The sequence below is a fragment of the Pezoporus occidentalis genome, unplaced genomic scaffold (genome assembly GCF_034315485.1).
Source record: "Pezoporus occidentalis ecotype Australia unplaced genomic scaffold, CSIRO_AGI_Poc_V1 ctg7, whole genome shotgun sequence".
In the NCBI taxonomy this organism is placed as follows: domain Eukaryota; kingdom Metazoa; phylum Chordata; class Aves; order Psittaciformes; family Psittacidae; genus Pezoporus; species Pezoporus occidentalis.
The window spans coordinates 4832121-4849186 of NW_026916052.1; the positions used below are offsets into that span (position 1 = coordinate 4832121).

The window sequence follows — 17066 nt, forward strand, 5'->3', positions numbered from 1 at the left end:
TATGCACAAATTCAACTCCAGTTCAACTCTGGTTTGAGAATCAGGAGCAGGCTCTTGGTTTTGAAGTATGTGTAGTGTGGAAAAGTATAAAAGTATGTTAAGGCTGGGTATATCCTACCTTCATTCTGGTTATTGGCTGAAGTCAGCCCTGAGTTTTATACCTAGGCATAGCAACCCAGGCAGGTATGTTGAATCAGTTACTCAAAGCCTTAGAAACACAGCCTTCACACTAGCTCTTTATATTTTGAAGTAGTTCATTAACCTGTGTTGTTGCTTGAGAGTAGCAAAATCAAAAGTATCTGTGAATTAAAACTTACATGCAAAACATGCATCTCAAAAGATGCATGAATTACGTGTTTTAGCAGGATCTGACTTATGTATTGGCAAAGACAAGCAACCCAGCAGGTATCCATTGCCACAATTGCACAGCCCCTCTTTTTTTTTGGCACTGGTTTGTCTTTGTACAGAATAACCACAAGCAGAAGGGGACTATCAGAGATGGCAAAGAAAAGAGAAGAAACAGCAAATCAGCATTTATTGAGGAAGGTGTGATGAAACAAGCCCTGATGGATCAGCTAATGCCACTATAGCAGGTTATCTGATAAGTGATACTACTGGATTTCAGGATTTGTGATCACGTAGCAATGAAATGGTTCAGTTACCCAGGGACTGGAACTCCCTGTTCAGTACCCAGGTGCCAAGAGAGTTTCTGTATTGGCAGAGCACTTTGTTTTAGCTGGTAAGAGAGCAGATTCTGATATCAGTTGTGGTTATTCTACCAGTATCTTTAATTCATTTATTTATTTTTATTCTTTGTTTATGTCTGTGTGGGCGAGGGAAAAATTGGGCTATATAGTCAAATACTGAAGAAATTCTTAAAAAAAAAACCTCTCCGGCTGTAACTACATACTGGGGGAAATGAGGTTTTTAGGTGCAGTACTTTGCTATGCTGCTTTGCTCATTATTTTCAACAGTTAGTAAGTAGATGACAGTCTGCAAAGTAAGGCTGGTAAGGAATTCTTTGGTCATTATCAGTATAGAGTATTTATCTGTGCATCAAAAATAGCCGACTTTGATTAACCTACATGGCATTCATCAGTATTTTATCTGCCATTTGTGATGCCAGAAAACATTTTTTAAACCTTGTTGTAGTCAGTGTTGTGGGATCGTGTCAGTATTTTCTTATGGTTAATGCTCACCTCGTGTTTGCTCCAACAGTGCAGTGGGAAGTCACTTGCCTGTGTCTCAGCTCATGTCTCGCTGATAACCGAGATTTACCTTTAGTTCAAGTACCACCGTGGCATTTGCGTGATGGTGGCATTCAGTAATATTACAGCTATAATTCTGTAGTGCCAGAGATTGTAATTGTACACAGTTGGAAAGACACTTTTTATTCTGTTGAAAGTGTGAATGTACTTTTCTTTCAGGAAGCTAAGTCCTATGGCTTTTCTTTTCCTCATTGTATCTCTGAGCATACATTGGTACTCTTGTAGGGGGCTACAAGAAAACTGGAGAAGTACTTTTTACAAGGGCATGTAGTGAGAGGACAAAGGGGAATGGATTTAAACTGACAGGAGGTATATTTAGATTAGGTATTAGGAAGTTAGTGAGAGCAGGTTGCCCAGAAAAACTGTGGCTGCCCCATCCCTGGCAGTGTTCAAGGCCAGGTTGAAAGGACTTTGAAAAACCTGGTCTAGTGGGAGGTGTTCCATTAACCTAACTATTATGTGATTCTATGACTTAGCCTATTAGGTAGTTGAAATCACTTCTCTGGACATTAAGGCAGCTAATAATGCAAACTCACAGAGACTCGGGCAGCATATAGAAACAAGCTGTAACGGTTGCTCGAACGACCCCTGCGTGAAGCATAATGTGCTCCGAGGCAGGCAGGCAGCGGCGGCTGGAAGGGGCGAAGGACAGTGGGTGTCCCCAGCGAGAGCCGGGTCAGCGTTGCCACCTGGTGGGGAGCTGCAGGAGCTACCAGTTCTGTAGTGCCGGGAACCACTTCTCGTTTGTAGCCTGGAGTTTGGAAGTGTGCAGGTAAGAGCGTGTACAAGGTAGCACCTTAAAAAGAAAAGCCTCCTGCCCAGGTTCTCTCAAGTTGAATTTAGAGAAGACAGGCTTACAGAAATTGGGGCAGGACAAGAGTTTATGAACTAAACGAGCTGGTGCCTTCCCCTTTCCCCAGGGAAAAAAACACCACCACTACAGACATCAATCATCTTCAAGCAGTTAATACTGGTCTGTAACTCTTCTATACGCTTCTTTGCAAAGTATTCTGTGTGAGACAATTTTACTCGTGTTCACTTGCTCTGTGCCCAGAACGCCTCAATTTCCAATGTAGCCAACCAGTGCTTACATCAGATGTAAGTGTTGGAATGTTTCTGTCCTCAGAGCCACATAGCACTACAAGGAAAGGAAAGTTATGGCTTGTCTTCTCTGCTGCATTTACTGATCTCTTTTATCACTACAATGCAGATAAATTTCTTAGGTTTATATCAAAGACCAGTCTGTCTCTTCCCTTTTAAAGACACAGTAAAATGCTTCAAAGGGCTTTTATAATTTAAATAGTTTTGACTTGCTAAACAATTCAAGCTCCATCAGCTTTTCCTTTTATTTTCCATCTACCCAGGATATAAGGATATATATATATGTGTTGATAAAAGATGACAAATACAGGTATTTAACAAAAAATCTGCCAAGTACAATTTAGTTGACAGACTTTCCACTCCCTCCCTGTGCCATGCCACCTTAAACTGTATAAGGATCTCTACATGCAGAGAGATGCTATGTGTACTGCTACTGGGGCTTGCTGAAGAGTGAAGTTCAAAAGCAGAGAAATGTCTTATTTTATGGTCAAACCAAATCTTGAACAGCAAAACCAAAGGAAATATGTGTGAAGCTGAGGGGCATGAGTATGTCAGTATGTTGGGCAGAGTGTGTAACAGAGCAGGAAGGGTATACCCAGTATTCATCACTTTTAATAAGGCTAATGTGTTCATGGGAGGAACCACGTGTTTTCTATTACTGGAAATTAGTATATTTTTTTCCCAGATACAGAACTCTCTTGGAAAGCCAGTTTGTTACAAGTAACAAAATAGCCAAGAAGTCTGAGAAAACCCATTAAGAGAGACACTTTGAAAACAGATGTCAAAAATCTGCCTTTGTAGAGCCATTATTAGTTAAGCAGAGCTGGTGTGGTCAAACAGGGCGTTTGCTTCAACAAGAGGGAGCAGTGGCTCTTAAACTTACAACAGTTTTCATCCAACTTGTACAACTGGCCATTGCCTTGCAGAAGGATTGGCTGCAGGGCAGTGGTGGATCTGTGTCACCTTGTGTCACTTAACAGCTCCAGAAGAGCAAAAAGAAAGCAGATTTTTATTATTTTTATTATTTTTTTTTTTACCCTGTCTTAATGCATAAATGTTAGGCCTTAAAAATTCATTTGTATCTGTCAAGATTTCCATCTGTTCTTACAGTATGACTCTGTGCTGAATGAAGAGAAAGGGCAGACCTCTTCCTTACCTTCCATGCAACGGTTGTATGAAATTCTTTGAATTATGAGAACAAATTTGGTTTTACTTATGTTTTCCTCTGAAAGATTTTTTTTTTTTTTTTTTTGTGCAAGAAAGCATTTTCTATCTCCAGTTCAGCTAAAATGGAAAACTGGCACTGAGGGCCTGAATTATTAAGGTGCGACTCCAGTATAGATACACACATTTCAGCAATTTATTCATCATAATAAAGACTAAACAGATTTTAAAGCAGAAAAACATTAGTATATACTAAGCAAAATAAATCAGGCAAAATGGAAGGCAGGCAGTTTGTAACAGTAACTACAATAGTAAGTAACTTTTTTTCTGGTGCTAGATACAAAGATATATGAGGTATTAAAACTGCTTTTGTAGTTACAGTCACTGAAAATGTAACTTACAAAGACTACAAAGTGTGATTTGTTCCCTTTTCTTGCTTTAATTTGATATATGCAGAAATTCTGAAATAAATCATTTAAATAAACTGAGACCTTCTAGTAGCAGACGGAATTAAACTGCTGTGCCTGGAAACCCCAGACAACCCAGTAATCTCCAAACACTTTTTATAGCTTGCAATTCACCAAATGCCAATTGTGGAAACCTCCTTCCTGTCTGTCACTCGGGTTGCTAACACTGGCATTGTTTTATGGACTCCTACTCCTTTGCAGTTGATAGTTTTTTCCCTCAGGAGAGGGGAAAACCCTCCAAAAGTTTCATGGGTGAAGCACATCATGCTTTCAGGAAGCCCAGGGAACAATCCTGCCTTGCGTGAAATAACACATTTATTTTGTGAGTTTGCCAATCCCCAAAATCCCAGTGGACATCACTATCCAAATGTTAGGAGTTTTGTATAGGCTTTGTGTGTTTGGTCTGTCAGCTTGGCTGTACAACAGCTTTGTTACATGATAAGAATTCTGCCCCATGCCGTATACATCAAGGTTTTTGCTCCTGATAGTATTAGTTTGTTTAGCTATGAATTTCCACATGCTGTCTTGGGCTGTTATTGCCCAGCTTGTGATTCCGTTTTTACAAAATTGTGTTTATCTGGCTGCCTGACAGGAATATAGTCAGAGCAGTAAGCTGAATAACATTTTGTTCATTTGGTACTAGCCCGAAGGCAGAAACAGCCCTCATCCTCTCCTATCTCTCATGTGCTGCTGTTTCTGTCAGCTTGTGGATTTTGTGGTGAGGTGTCCTATTGCCCCTTAGCAAAGCTTTCCCTGGGAAATCCTCATTTCTTTACACTACTTATTTCTCCAGCAGGGTCTGTGAAGACATGAACGTGTTAGCCCCTGAAATAGATGCCACAAATCAGTCTAGCATGCCTTCTAATTTTAATGGAGATGAGCTACTAGTTGTAATTTCTTGCATCTCTCAGTTAGGATGTAGGGAGACCATAAATCTTAAAGCAACAAACATCCCCAAATCCTACTCTTTGAAGTGAATAGGAGCTCCTGGGTCACCAGCACTTTTGGGAAACAGGCCGCTTAACTAGGTGTCTGAAGCCATTATTCTCCACACACCACATCCCCCCCCCCCCCCTTTTTATTAAAGCCTTGGTCACCATGTTTAAGGAAACCTGCAACAAAAAGGTTTGTGCAGTGTGAGCAGTGTTTTCCCTGAGCAGCCTCAGATAAAACCAGTGGATACTGTAGTATCCAAACTCAGCACTTCTGTGCCAAGCCAGGTGTTTGGTTGTGAGATTTACTGTGTTTGTTATTGTCATTAGATTTGGGTGGCTGGGAGGGATTTGGGGGTTCTGTTTGTTTCCAACTTTATTATTAAAAAAAACACAACAAGAAAACCTAACCCAACTGTGAGGGTTTTGGTTTTTGGATGGTTGATTTTGGGTTTTTTAAGCTTCGTTTCTTCCATCAGGACTTTTCATTCCCCATCTTATATTTTCCCCTTTCAAAACTTACTCTTACTTGGGTATGGGATGTAATATTGTAAGCAGTTACTGTAAACATCTGCTAAAACATGTTTAGAATCATAGAATAATATGGAATCATAGAATGCTTCTTTACAGTGTATAACTGACAGTCTGCAATATATTATTAGGTTCTTACTCTTGCTTCCTCATTTTTGTCTTTAACTGAAAATTCAGTTTGACTCCATGGTTCCCGTGATGAACAGTGAGTTAATAACAGTCTGTGTTGTTACTTGAATCTTTTTTTACTTTAGAGAACTAGTACAGTTTTCCCAGTACACAAACTATGTAAGCAATACACTGAATCATAGATGAAAAAAAAAATAAAATAGGCCAATTCCTGTTAAATCCTTGTAATCCCATTAGGGAGGAAGGGGTAGATACATAAAGGTAGAACCGTGCCTTACCATCTATTAATGAACCATATAATGGCACAAGTGTTTATATTTTACCTCAGGGTAAACCCTTGAGCCTTCATTGGGTGGTTCTTGAGGACTGATGCAGCGTGGCTTGTTGGAGTAACAGCCTGCACAGTGTGGGGCTCGTGTTTTGGTGGCACAGCTGTGCTTCCAACACAGCATCTAGTAATCTCATTGTGGGCAGGTGCTCCTAACTTTTCATCGGGGATTATTGTGTCTGCATCGTGTTGCATTGAGTCTTTAGGGGGTTCACAGGCTTCTGAGCAGTGCAGAGAAAGAGGTAAGAGATAATGTACCCTAGTAGAGGAGGCAAGGATCACTCCCTGGGCTGAGAAGTAGTGCTTTGCTATTCCTTGTAAATCTGCAGCATTGTATTAGCGTGTAGGGTTCTTGGCAAGTTGTAACAGAATGGCCAGCTATCAGAGTTCCCCCTTTGTAACAACACAATGTGGACTTTCACTAGGTGGTGATATTTTTCATGTTTTCTGGTGGTTACTGTCCTGTCCAGAGTCCCCTGGGTGATGATATTTGTGTCCTGGAGAATGACTCTGGGTTGGCTTCACTGGCAAAAGGCTCTGCCAGCTTGAATCCCAGTAAAGCACAGCCTTCATGCTGTGACCTGGCAGAGGCAGCAGGTATACCTGCAAAAGTTTATTGGCACATCTTAAAGGTGCCATTTTGCCAATACAAAGACTGTGGCTTCCAATTCTGTTTTTATACCTTAGTCTTAACAGTGCTGTATAAGATGGCAGGTATGTATGCCCCGAATTTCCATATTCTATTCCTACCACAGATGCTGGATCACCAGTGTGTAATAAGTATCTTCCTTTTTCACCTGCCACTTACTTGTCAGAACCTTGCCATTTACTGTACTTCTACCCTTGTTAACATGGTTTTGTGCAGGTGGCTCCTCTGTTGCTCACAGCTGCCACGGGCTCTTCTTTGATTAACACATTAGCAAAGCCATCCTGTCTCACTGTTCCTGCTCCAGCAAAGCCCACCCATGGTGCCTGAAGTATTTTTCTGCACTACCAGTGTAGTCAAACCCCAAATCAAAGAGTTTGGAAGCTTGCTTCTGAAAACTAAAACTGAGTGTATTTCTTGCAATGTTACAGGCCACTTGGGAACATCTTGTGCTTATTCTGAAAGCAGGTTGGGTCAAGCGTTTGGGTTTCAGGATTGATTTTTTTCTTTTATCTGTTTTTGGTTGGGGTATATTTTTGGGGTATTTTTAGTTGTGTTTTTTTTTTTGTGTGTGTGTGGTATTCTTACGATACTTTGCAGCATTTTATGCAACACATACACATAAACATGGTGGAAAATGTATGAGCCTTCAGTGTCTCTTTCATGCTATGTTTTATTGACTAGGAGTGTTTTAAACATGTGATTACATGGTTACTAAAAGATCAGAAGTAATATTCTCTCCCACCCTGCCCCCTCTCCTTTGTTGCTTTGAGTGTAGTTACAAATGGTAGAACATGATTTAAAATACCTTCAGAAATGAAGAAATGCTAACATTATAAGTTCTGACATTTTTAGATATAAATTTTTAATTCTGTAACATTCTTATGTTAAACTTATAATAATATTAGTTTATTAGGAAAATTAAACTTAAATTCAAAATATCTACCTTGATTATTATGGCAAATAAAAAAAGAAAACAACTCAGTCAATTACATTAATTTGAAGACAAGGTTCTTCTAAGAATTTATAATCTTTTCATAGGCATCAACTGACCTTTGTTTTTAAGCCTATATACATACCTTTTTCAAAACTAAGCTTTTGCTTTGAAATTTTAGGTGAATTGTTGTAACACCAAATATGTTGCATTCAGCCATTGCTTCAGTGGATTCAGTTTTTCCTATATTCTTTTTAACAGGTTCCATGTATTAGAATTTGAACTGAGCCCATAAAGGTTGACAAGAATGGTTGGCAAGCCATTGAGAAAAACCTGTCTTGACTTTGCTCATGTAGGTTGGCTTCATAAGGTTAAGGATGCTGTTAGGCAGAGGGTAATAAAGACTGTACTGGTTTCAAAAGATAGTGCTTGAACCAGGAAGACAAGATGGTTTTGGAACATTCTCTGAATGACACCCAAGGTGATGGAGGACATCTGCCCAAGTGCTGCAGGCACGCATGCTCTTCATATCTCATTGTCTGCAGTACAGAATGCAACCAGTAGTGCATTTCTATTTTGAATGTGATGCCAGCACGTATATATATCTACTATTGTATTGTTAATTGAGCTCTGGTTTATGCCTTGCCCGTTTTCTGAAGGCTTGTACCTATTTTGTTGGTCCTCTAGAGTTGTCCTCCTCCCTCTGCAAGAGAATCCAATGCCTGAAGCTCTGGACCTTCATATTTGCTTTCTATACAGCAGGTGGTCCTGTGAGCAGATGAGATTTGAAAAATAATAACTTCAAGTAAACTGTGGTGCTATGACGGCTGCAGTCATGTTTGTGAGAAACAGCCCCTTTGGAGCAGTGCAGGGTGTCTCATTTCAGAATACGCTTGATTATTTTTATGAGTTATTTGAAGTTGCTTGCATAGATAAAAGGGCATTTTGAATCACTTGCGGTGCAGTCATATGGCATCTTTGGGTCGCACTTTGCTTCTGCTCTTTTTGCCGTCTTAGGAAGAAGGTCAAGTGAAGAGATGAAACTCACAGTGTAGAAATGGTGGGGAAGTGGAGGGGAATCCCGTAATAGCCAACATTCAAATTAATGAACTGCTTTATCATTTCAGAACTATCTATACTCATTTATTGGCTTTTGCATTAAAAATAGAAAGGCTGCCAAACTTTCTTCAAGCTAACAAGTAAGAGTAACTGATGATGGACAACTGTCCATTCTTTTGTTGGCTGCTGAAATCAAGTGGAGCAAATATTGCTAGTACAGCCTTGAGCTGACAGAATTAGATTTAAAGCTGATAACCTCCCCAGGATAGGAGAAGGTATTTGACACAGTTTGACTACTGGCTGGTTACATACATGCTGGCCAATTGACCAGGCTGAAAATATGAATATATATTGGGAAAAAATAAAAGAAGTTGTAAAATGTTTAATTTATTAAGATCTTTTTTAAATGACAACAACAACAAAAAATCCTTCTTATGAGTTTTTTTAAATTGCATTAGCCAACAGTTGATACAAGGGATGTGTTTGTGTGTTAACAGGCTAAGAACAATCACTGTTTTCCAGGATTTTTATTTCAAATCCAAATAGAAATCACTTGTGGTTTAGTTTTATTTAATTCCATTCTTAAGCAAAAGACTTTTTTTTTAGTGGCTGATGATGAAAGCAAAGTTATTCGTTGTTCTAATCTATTTTTGGTTTTTAAGAAATATGAAAAAGGAAGTTGAAATGGTAAAAAGCAAAGTTTTTTGAGTGGAGAAGATGTATGGAAGACTTGTTTGAATGTGTGATTAAATTAGTTCCTAAAATGCTACTAGATGTAATTTCTGGATTATTATTTTAAAGGTAACTATGATCTAGGATATATGCATGGTTGAGATTATTCTTACCTACTCCTTGTTATTTCTCTTTTTATTGCTTTTCTAAATTTCGCAAGTGTCATTTAAAAAAGTAGAGGATTTAACTTTGATATATCTCTGAAGTTTACAGCTAGGTAGGATCTCTTTCTACATTTTCCATGAGATGCAGCATGTTATTTAAATACGTGCTGCCAATTTCTGTGCTCCATGATTTTGATACCAGGATTGTTTTCTTTACCTAGTAATTTAAGGAGGTTTGCAACTGAGTGTCCTTATTTTGCATATAAGATTACTGATGAAGAGCAAAAGCCGCTCCTAGTTACTGAAAAGGGTTGTCTCCTACCTTGATCTTCTGAAGCTTACTTTAACTGCGAAACACTCCAACAAAACACCAGGCTAACTTTGCCAGATGTTTTTGTCTGAAATTGTGATTAAAAATGCATAGTCAGATTCCCTCCTTGTATGAGAGGGAAATGAATCTTCTGCTTAAGACGGCTAGTATATCTAGTGGCACATATTGGGTTGTCTCTACAGGTCTCTGTTAGAGTTGTAGGCTTATTAGCATCCTATTAATATGTGCATAAAATGTAGTCTGTGTCTGAGCCCAAATACACAAGCTGGGAAATCAAAGAGAAATCCTTCACACCTTTTGCTGGCTTCATCCTGAACTTTTATTTAGCTTAAAACAACTTCCTTAAGATAATTTCCTCTTCTAAAGGAAACACTTTTCTCCATACTTAAGAGGGGAACACTGCACTGAATTATTTTTTGTAGCAACTCTGTCACCATTGAGAGGGAATTGCTTTTATCATGACATACGAATCTGAATTTTGACTTGTGTAAAATATTAGTTCCGAAACTATTGAACCATCTGTTGTTTTTTTTCTCTGTAGGTAAAGGTAAGGGAAATGTGGAGTGGAGATTATGTTCACTTGTATTTTATCAAATCTTTATAATGAAAGGACTGTAAAGGCTTCACTGTTACAATTTTTGTTTTCTTTATATGTATAACAGTAGCATACTTGTTTCTGAATACTTTAGTGCTGTATATATACAACAGAATTACTTCTAAAACTCGAGTTGATTTAATACTAATTTAGGTAATGCAGTGGAAACACCTTGTATTTAACATTTGGTGCAGTTTAACATTACTTCTGTTTAGCTTATGTTAGTAAGCAGTTGATTTAGGCTGAATTAGTATGTCACTATTGAGCTAAGAGGTTTGTATCAGTTTAAAATTCAGTGTTGAAGTTTTTTCTAAACCAGTGCTGCCTGGTGCTCAGACAGAAACTGTTCTAGTTGTAAAGTCTTGCAGACTGTAGTCTGATGCTAGTTAAGCACTGTCCTTTTCCCAGGAAGATGGAGAAACACCCTGTTATTTTGTTAGGCAGAAAAGGAAAAACACTTCCCAAGTACAGTAGTGACTCCTTTATATTCACACTGCATTTTGGAAATGTGGTAAGTAGTTTTTTGTCAGCTTATACATGTCTCATAATACTTTTCCTTGCACTAGTAGCCAAACTATCACCTGACTATTACTATTTTTTAACCTCTTATGTTATGGGAATCCAGTGTCAACTGGCTGTGGGAAAGTGCATTTCCTAGCTATACTTGGTCCAAGCTGGTTGGAAAAGTTATGCTTGACAGCCTGGCCTGGTCTCCAGAATCATTTGAATGAGTTGTCGGGAACTGTGGTACCCTGTGCACAGGGGAAGGATGCAGAGCACAAGGCGTAACTGTTGCCAGAATAGGAATCATATCTGGGGTGGCACTGGTTTAAAGCAAGGTGAGAGTTGCCAGTGGGGAGGGGATAGGATACATCCTTGCATATGTTGTTTTATCTGGTGCCTAGCAAAGTCTTAAGTGTGACTCAGGCACTGTTAGGAATTGTTTAAAAAAGCTAGGGAATTCTGTTAAATCTTAAGCGTTGAGGAAAACTTCAATTGGCAATGGAAACTGAAGTGTGTGCTTTTAAACTAAGACCAGCTATTTATATCCTTTAAATCTAATTTAACATTTCAGAAACATGTTCGAATAGCTTTGTTGCTCAAAAAGCAAAAAAATATATACTTTTACATGTCATTCTTCAAAATATCTTTTTAAGAAACATGTTCACTCTTCATTTTCCCGTCTTGCAGTCACCAGTGAAAGCGTCCCCTGACTCGCCTGCAGCCTGATGCCTGCTGGTAACCCTGATACAGAACCATCATGAGCAGCCTCCAGGCAAGGGGTTCCCACACTTGTGTGCCAATGGATCTGGGAGCCTGTGTGGAAAAGTCACCCTATCCAGTTACTAAGTTACCTTTCAGATTTGTAAAAGCATGCTAATGCTCCTTTTTACAGGAGCACCTCACACATTATTTCTCTGGGCTTCCACATCGCTGTTTCCCACTGTATATTAATGTCAAATACATGGATGATTTGAGAACACAGGTTGCTTCTGCCTGGGCCTGCACACACAAAATGGTTGGCATTTTGTGGCTTTGTCAGTTGTGTCATGGGAACCTCGAGGTCTAAAAAGAAACATCAGCTCAAATTTTCTTCTCTTCCAGTCTCTTAAGCTTGTTTAAAGTGAGTATTTTACATAATGAGCTGTATACATAGATACAATGCCAGTAAGATTAACATGGAAATAAAATAAAATTAAATTAGATTAAAAAAAAAAAACAAACATTTTTTTTCTGCCCAAAATCTATCTGTGGAGGATACCACGTTTGTAGGAATGAATAGGTCGGCTCAGCTTTCTTGTTGTAAAGGGCCTGTACATGTCTAATTGCACTCATGTTCATTGGCTGTTATGTCTGCCTGGACATGGGTGGCCATGGAGTGGTTTGAGTATAGAGCAGGAAAACAGCAGTAGTCATGAAAGTAAGTGTGTTTAAATAAGTGACTGTGATTGCTTTAAATCAACTTCATCCTTACCATTTTAAACTGAAAATACTTGAGATACATTAAGTCAGTAATATCTTTGTGGTGAAAGTCTTTAGAATTAATTAGTTCAGACCTGCAACACACTTTGCAGTGAGCCTCCAGTTGTCCCACCTTGGTACTTGGCAGCTCACATCATTGGAGTGGAGTTGAGGTCAGATGGATGGATGGAGCATGTGCTTCACCTCATGCATGCCAGATGCTAGTGAGTGTTTTGGGCCATAGATCCAGATTAGAGGTAGCCCAAAGTAAAAATCCCTGACTGGATGTTGGGTCCTCAGTGCTGACTTTCCTTCTGCAGATTCAGCTTCCACTGTGCTGTGCAAATACAAACGTGGCCGGAGATGTGCACCCAGAATCTGTTCATTACACTGCTTTTAAAGTGTCTGCACTGCAACTTAGGAGGTGTGAAACTCTTGGTCCTGTTGGGTCATTTGTACTGATGAAGTCTGTATAACTATATAAGGACTTAAAATCTTTAGCTTGGGTAAAGATGTAATGTGTCTGTATCAATGCTCATGTATCAATGTAATGCATTGATACATGAGCAAATAACCACTCATTTTTAATCTTGAGTTATTTATTTTCAGCAAATAAAATAACCTACAAACTATAGGCCTGGTTGTACCAGTCTGCAGTGTTAAAAAAGTCTGTAGGAGCAAAGGATGGTAATTTTTGAGTTTTTCCTCAGGCACTTTCTTCAGAAGGAAATAGTTTGGAGAATATTGAGGAGGAAGGGGAAAAACTGACTGCCTGGGAAACTGAGAACAAGGTTCTTCTCTAGCAGAGAACCTGCCAATGTCTATTTTTCTGTTGGATGTAGTGGGCATTGCAAGAAGCACCTGCTTTCCCCACACAGAGTAAGTCTGCAGGGAAGCAAGGCTTTTAAATGTGCTTTAATGCTTCAAGTTTACTACCTTTCTGAACCTAAATCTCATAGCTGCTTTGCGTAGGAATGTATATATGTGATATATAAAAGAAGCAAGTAGGCGTATACAGCATAGATGCTGTCTTGCTGTGCTTGTTGCCTGCAAATGCCTAGGCTTTGACAGTCTGTGAGCTAGTGTCATTGGAAACTGGGGCTATAAAACTCTAGTGTGACCTGTTGATCTCAGTGGTGTCTCCTGGTGCTTATGCTTTACGGTCCTTTCACATCTTTCTATTCTTCCCGTGCTTGCATTGCTGGAATGCATCATCAGACTCAGGGATAAGGCAGGTGAAATGGTTGTAAACTAACAAGAAAATTAACGCTGTTGCTCCTCTCCTCAAGAGTTTTAGATTTCCGTATTATTTGCATGACAGGTTTATAGCTATATTTAAAAGAGCACAAAACGTGAAATACTGCATGCAGGCCAGTATTTCAGTTGTGACCATGGCAGTTACTAACACCCAAATATCAGTATAGTGCAGGTAGGTATCTGTGAATCTTTCAAACAGCCACAACAATGAAGTGAAAGGCAAATCTCATATCCACATTTTGCTTGCTTTGTGGGACCCGGCTCTGAGTTCTAGAATTTAATAGCCACTTTCAATCAGGCGCTCAACCACATTTTTATGCTTTCTCCCCTCCATTTTGTCAATAACTGACATGAGAAAGGAAGATGCTAAGGCTAAGACATCAGGAAATTAACAGAAAAAAACACTAAACGCACTGTCTGCCCCTTTATCAACCTATTGTTTGAGTTTAGTTCATTCAGGGATTGTGCAACAGCACATTTTCTTTCCCACGCAGGGAGAAAATGAGCACTTGGTGACAGAAGATTATGTATGTTACCAGCACAAGCCTGAATTTTTCAATTCCTTTGACAGCTAGACTTGCAAAAAATGCCAGGTGTGAATCTCATCAAAGTATTAAACATCATTTCCTATTTGAAGTAAATATTGGTGGTTTAAATCAACTTGTAAGCTGTGCCCATTAGGTTTGAGCATTTTTTTATTCTGAGTTGTTTTTTTTGTGTGTGGACTTTCCTACATTTATAAGTCAATACTAGTATATTCTTAGCTAGCATGGAGAAAAAGAAACTGCTGTCTGGTTTAGTACTGCAAGAGGTACTACTGGCAGTTATTACTAACAAAAACTGTTCTTATTCTTTGTGTGAATATAATGCTAAATCTAAACAGAAATCTTGATGAAGAACAACAGATGTGGAAAACTATTGTCTGTAATTGACACTGAGGTGTTGGATGAATCAGAGCAGTCAAACAAAGCAGAGAAGTTCCTCTTCTGGGTTTGTGCCTCAGGATGGCTCTTATGGCTTCATCTCTGGGGTGATGCTGTGTTCCTGCCTTTCCCCTTCAGCCAGCACTGACAGATCTGTCCTTTACTTGGTAACATGCTCCCACAGAATGTTGAAGATTTTTATATATTTTTATACATATGTCATATTTAAATGAAATCAACTAATAGGTTTGCAACATATAATTTCTGAACATTCAGAATGCGAACCTCATTTGCTTGGGAAAGCAGAATAATGTGAACCTTATTTCTTCAGGAAAACAAAACCCCCCCAAACACTTTGACTATTATAGATACAGTGATCTGCAGCTTGGATGATGGAGACTGTAAGATTATTTTTTTTTTTTTGGTGGGAAATTTAAAGTTTTAATTTCTTTGTAAGACCAAATATAATGCAAATTTTTGACAAGTGTGTGAGTCTGCATAATCCTCCCTAATCTTGTAGCATGGGATTTCTCTTAACATTAGCTGCTAAAAGTTAATTATCTCTCCTAAGCTAGTGATCTGAGATGTCCCCTTCCCCCATGGCCGATAACAGTGCCAGGGTGATTCATCTCACCTGTTTTACTCACCTATCCTAGAATGGGATAATGGCAATCTGAAGGCACTTATCTCTCTTGCTTGACTGGAGAAGGAGCCTAGATGACTGGCTTCAACGAGCCACCTGATTTGTAGATGGCTATAGACCAGGGAAACTACCTCTTTTGATCTCAGTGTATGAGCTGCAGTTTTCAAAGATGTTTCTTAATGCTGAAGGGATTGCTTATATATATATACATGTATATACACACACATATATTTGTTGTACAAATAATAACACTCTTCTTATTAGTTGGTGTTTTGTGCATTGATTGCTAGATACTTCCTATGATGTGAGCACCAACTAGGTGAGCAGTAGGTGCACATAAGGACTGTGGGGTTTTTCTGAATTATCTTTCTTAATTCTAGCTCTGGGACTGAGAAGGACACTTCTATACAGGTGTACAGGTACACCTGTGTGGAAGTATTGAGATGCATGTCAGGAAGCTTAAGACATACAGCTGGTTATTCTTTGAAACTCATTGAAAAGGTGTCCCGGGAACTCTGTTGTAGAGTTTACCCCTGTGTCATGAATGATTTTCAGTGCAGGTTATGTGTGCTGTTGTATGCAAAGGCTGCACGTGAACAGCTCTGGCAGGCTGCTGCGGGAGCAGAAGTTGGGAGCTTTGGTATGAACTGTTGGTGGAGACAGTGTAGGGAGCTAGGGGATGGGTACCTGGGCACACCTTTGCCAGCTGCCAGCAGGGATTTAACATAAATTGCTATTGGAAACTAACTCACTAATCTGCTGATGTTTGCTTTGAGTTTTTTGCAATGGCAAGAATGGGAAAAAAATGAAAGGAATTATTAAAGATGAAGGAAAATTAAAGAGAGTCATGGAGTGCTCTGAATTAGCACTGTCATGGTCTTCTTTCTTTGATTTCTTGTAATGCCAAAAGTATCAAGAAGTGACCAATCTCCAGCTGATGATGTTTTCTTTAACTTTCATCTAGCAGCAATGACAGAAGCAGGAATGGCACATGAGAGCACCTCAGCTGTGGGATGCTGCTAAAACAAAGTTAATTTAGTGGAGCCAAGTGGATTGTTCCACCCATATTGTGTTATATCATGACACACACTACAAAGAGCCCTCAGTTCTCTATGCTGGATTCTGATTTTCCTTTGGTTTTCGCAGTGATATAATGCTGTGAATGTACTTCCTCATTTTGGTGAAACAGCTGCAAACTGGCAAAAACTCGGTTTGGGAGATTCCAACCTGCTTTTTCTATCTCAAGATGCAAAAGTAAGAAGCTCATGTTGTGTCGCATTTCACAGAACTCTGTTCTTCCTGAGGGAAGATGTGAGGCACATCTTGTGAGTGACTTTAAAAGGCTTGGGTAATTTATTGAGATTCTTTGGATAGCAGGTACATAATATCTTATACTTGATGTAAGGATCTCAAAATTGCATATATTTAGTGCAATATTTTTTTGGCTGAAGCAGAATACATTTTTTGTGTCATTCTTTATTAATTGTTTAAGGCCTTGGCTTAATTTTTCACTTTTCACTTAGTTCTACCAAAAAAGTTGTGCCTTAAAAAAGTAATGCCCTTGTTGCAAAATCTAAGAATTCACAAATATTTTCTCCATAAGCCCGTTTTCCTGACCTCAGCCATTGTGTTGTGCTTTCTCCTCCAAAAGAGAGGTTGAAAAGGAGAGCTAGACAAAGAGGAAAGGGATCACAGTATCTCAATTTTATTTTCTTTCCTGAAAAGTATTCTCTTTGGACAGACAGTAATTGTGGTTTCTAATGACACAAACTTGAAGGGAAACAGAAGATGACTACAAACAGGTTTATGGGCCTATCAGCAGGAATATGTGGCTACAAATTGCTGAGTAAATGAAACAGCCTGTTGTTTCCTAAGCCTGAGTTTGTGAGTGTTATGCCAAAGTATTTGAGGAGGAGCTAGAGCACCAGGCAGTGTAAAGGATACCTGCTGAGTCCTAATT

At 39.1% G+C, this 17066-nt stretch overlaps 2 long non-coding RNA genes across 3 annotated transcripts in view; both read left to right on the top strand.

Annotated features, from left to right (window-relative positions):
- The window catches only part of LOC134175705 (uncharacterized), a 61254-nt gene that overhangs the window by 14124 nt on the left and 30064 nt on the right, over positions 1-17066 (top strand). The window lies entirely within an intron of this gene.
- On the top strand, positions 6656-12025 carry LOC134175708 (uncharacterized). Of its 2 annotated transcripts, none has more exons than XR_009969115.1 (3): positions 6656-6976; positions 10730-10832; positions 11513-12025. It is a non-coding gene; the product is annotated as an uncharacterized LOC134175708 (long non-coding RNA). The 2 variants fall into 2 exon arrangements; XR_009969116.1 differs by lacking the exon at positions 6656-6976 and adding an exon at positions 8994-9360.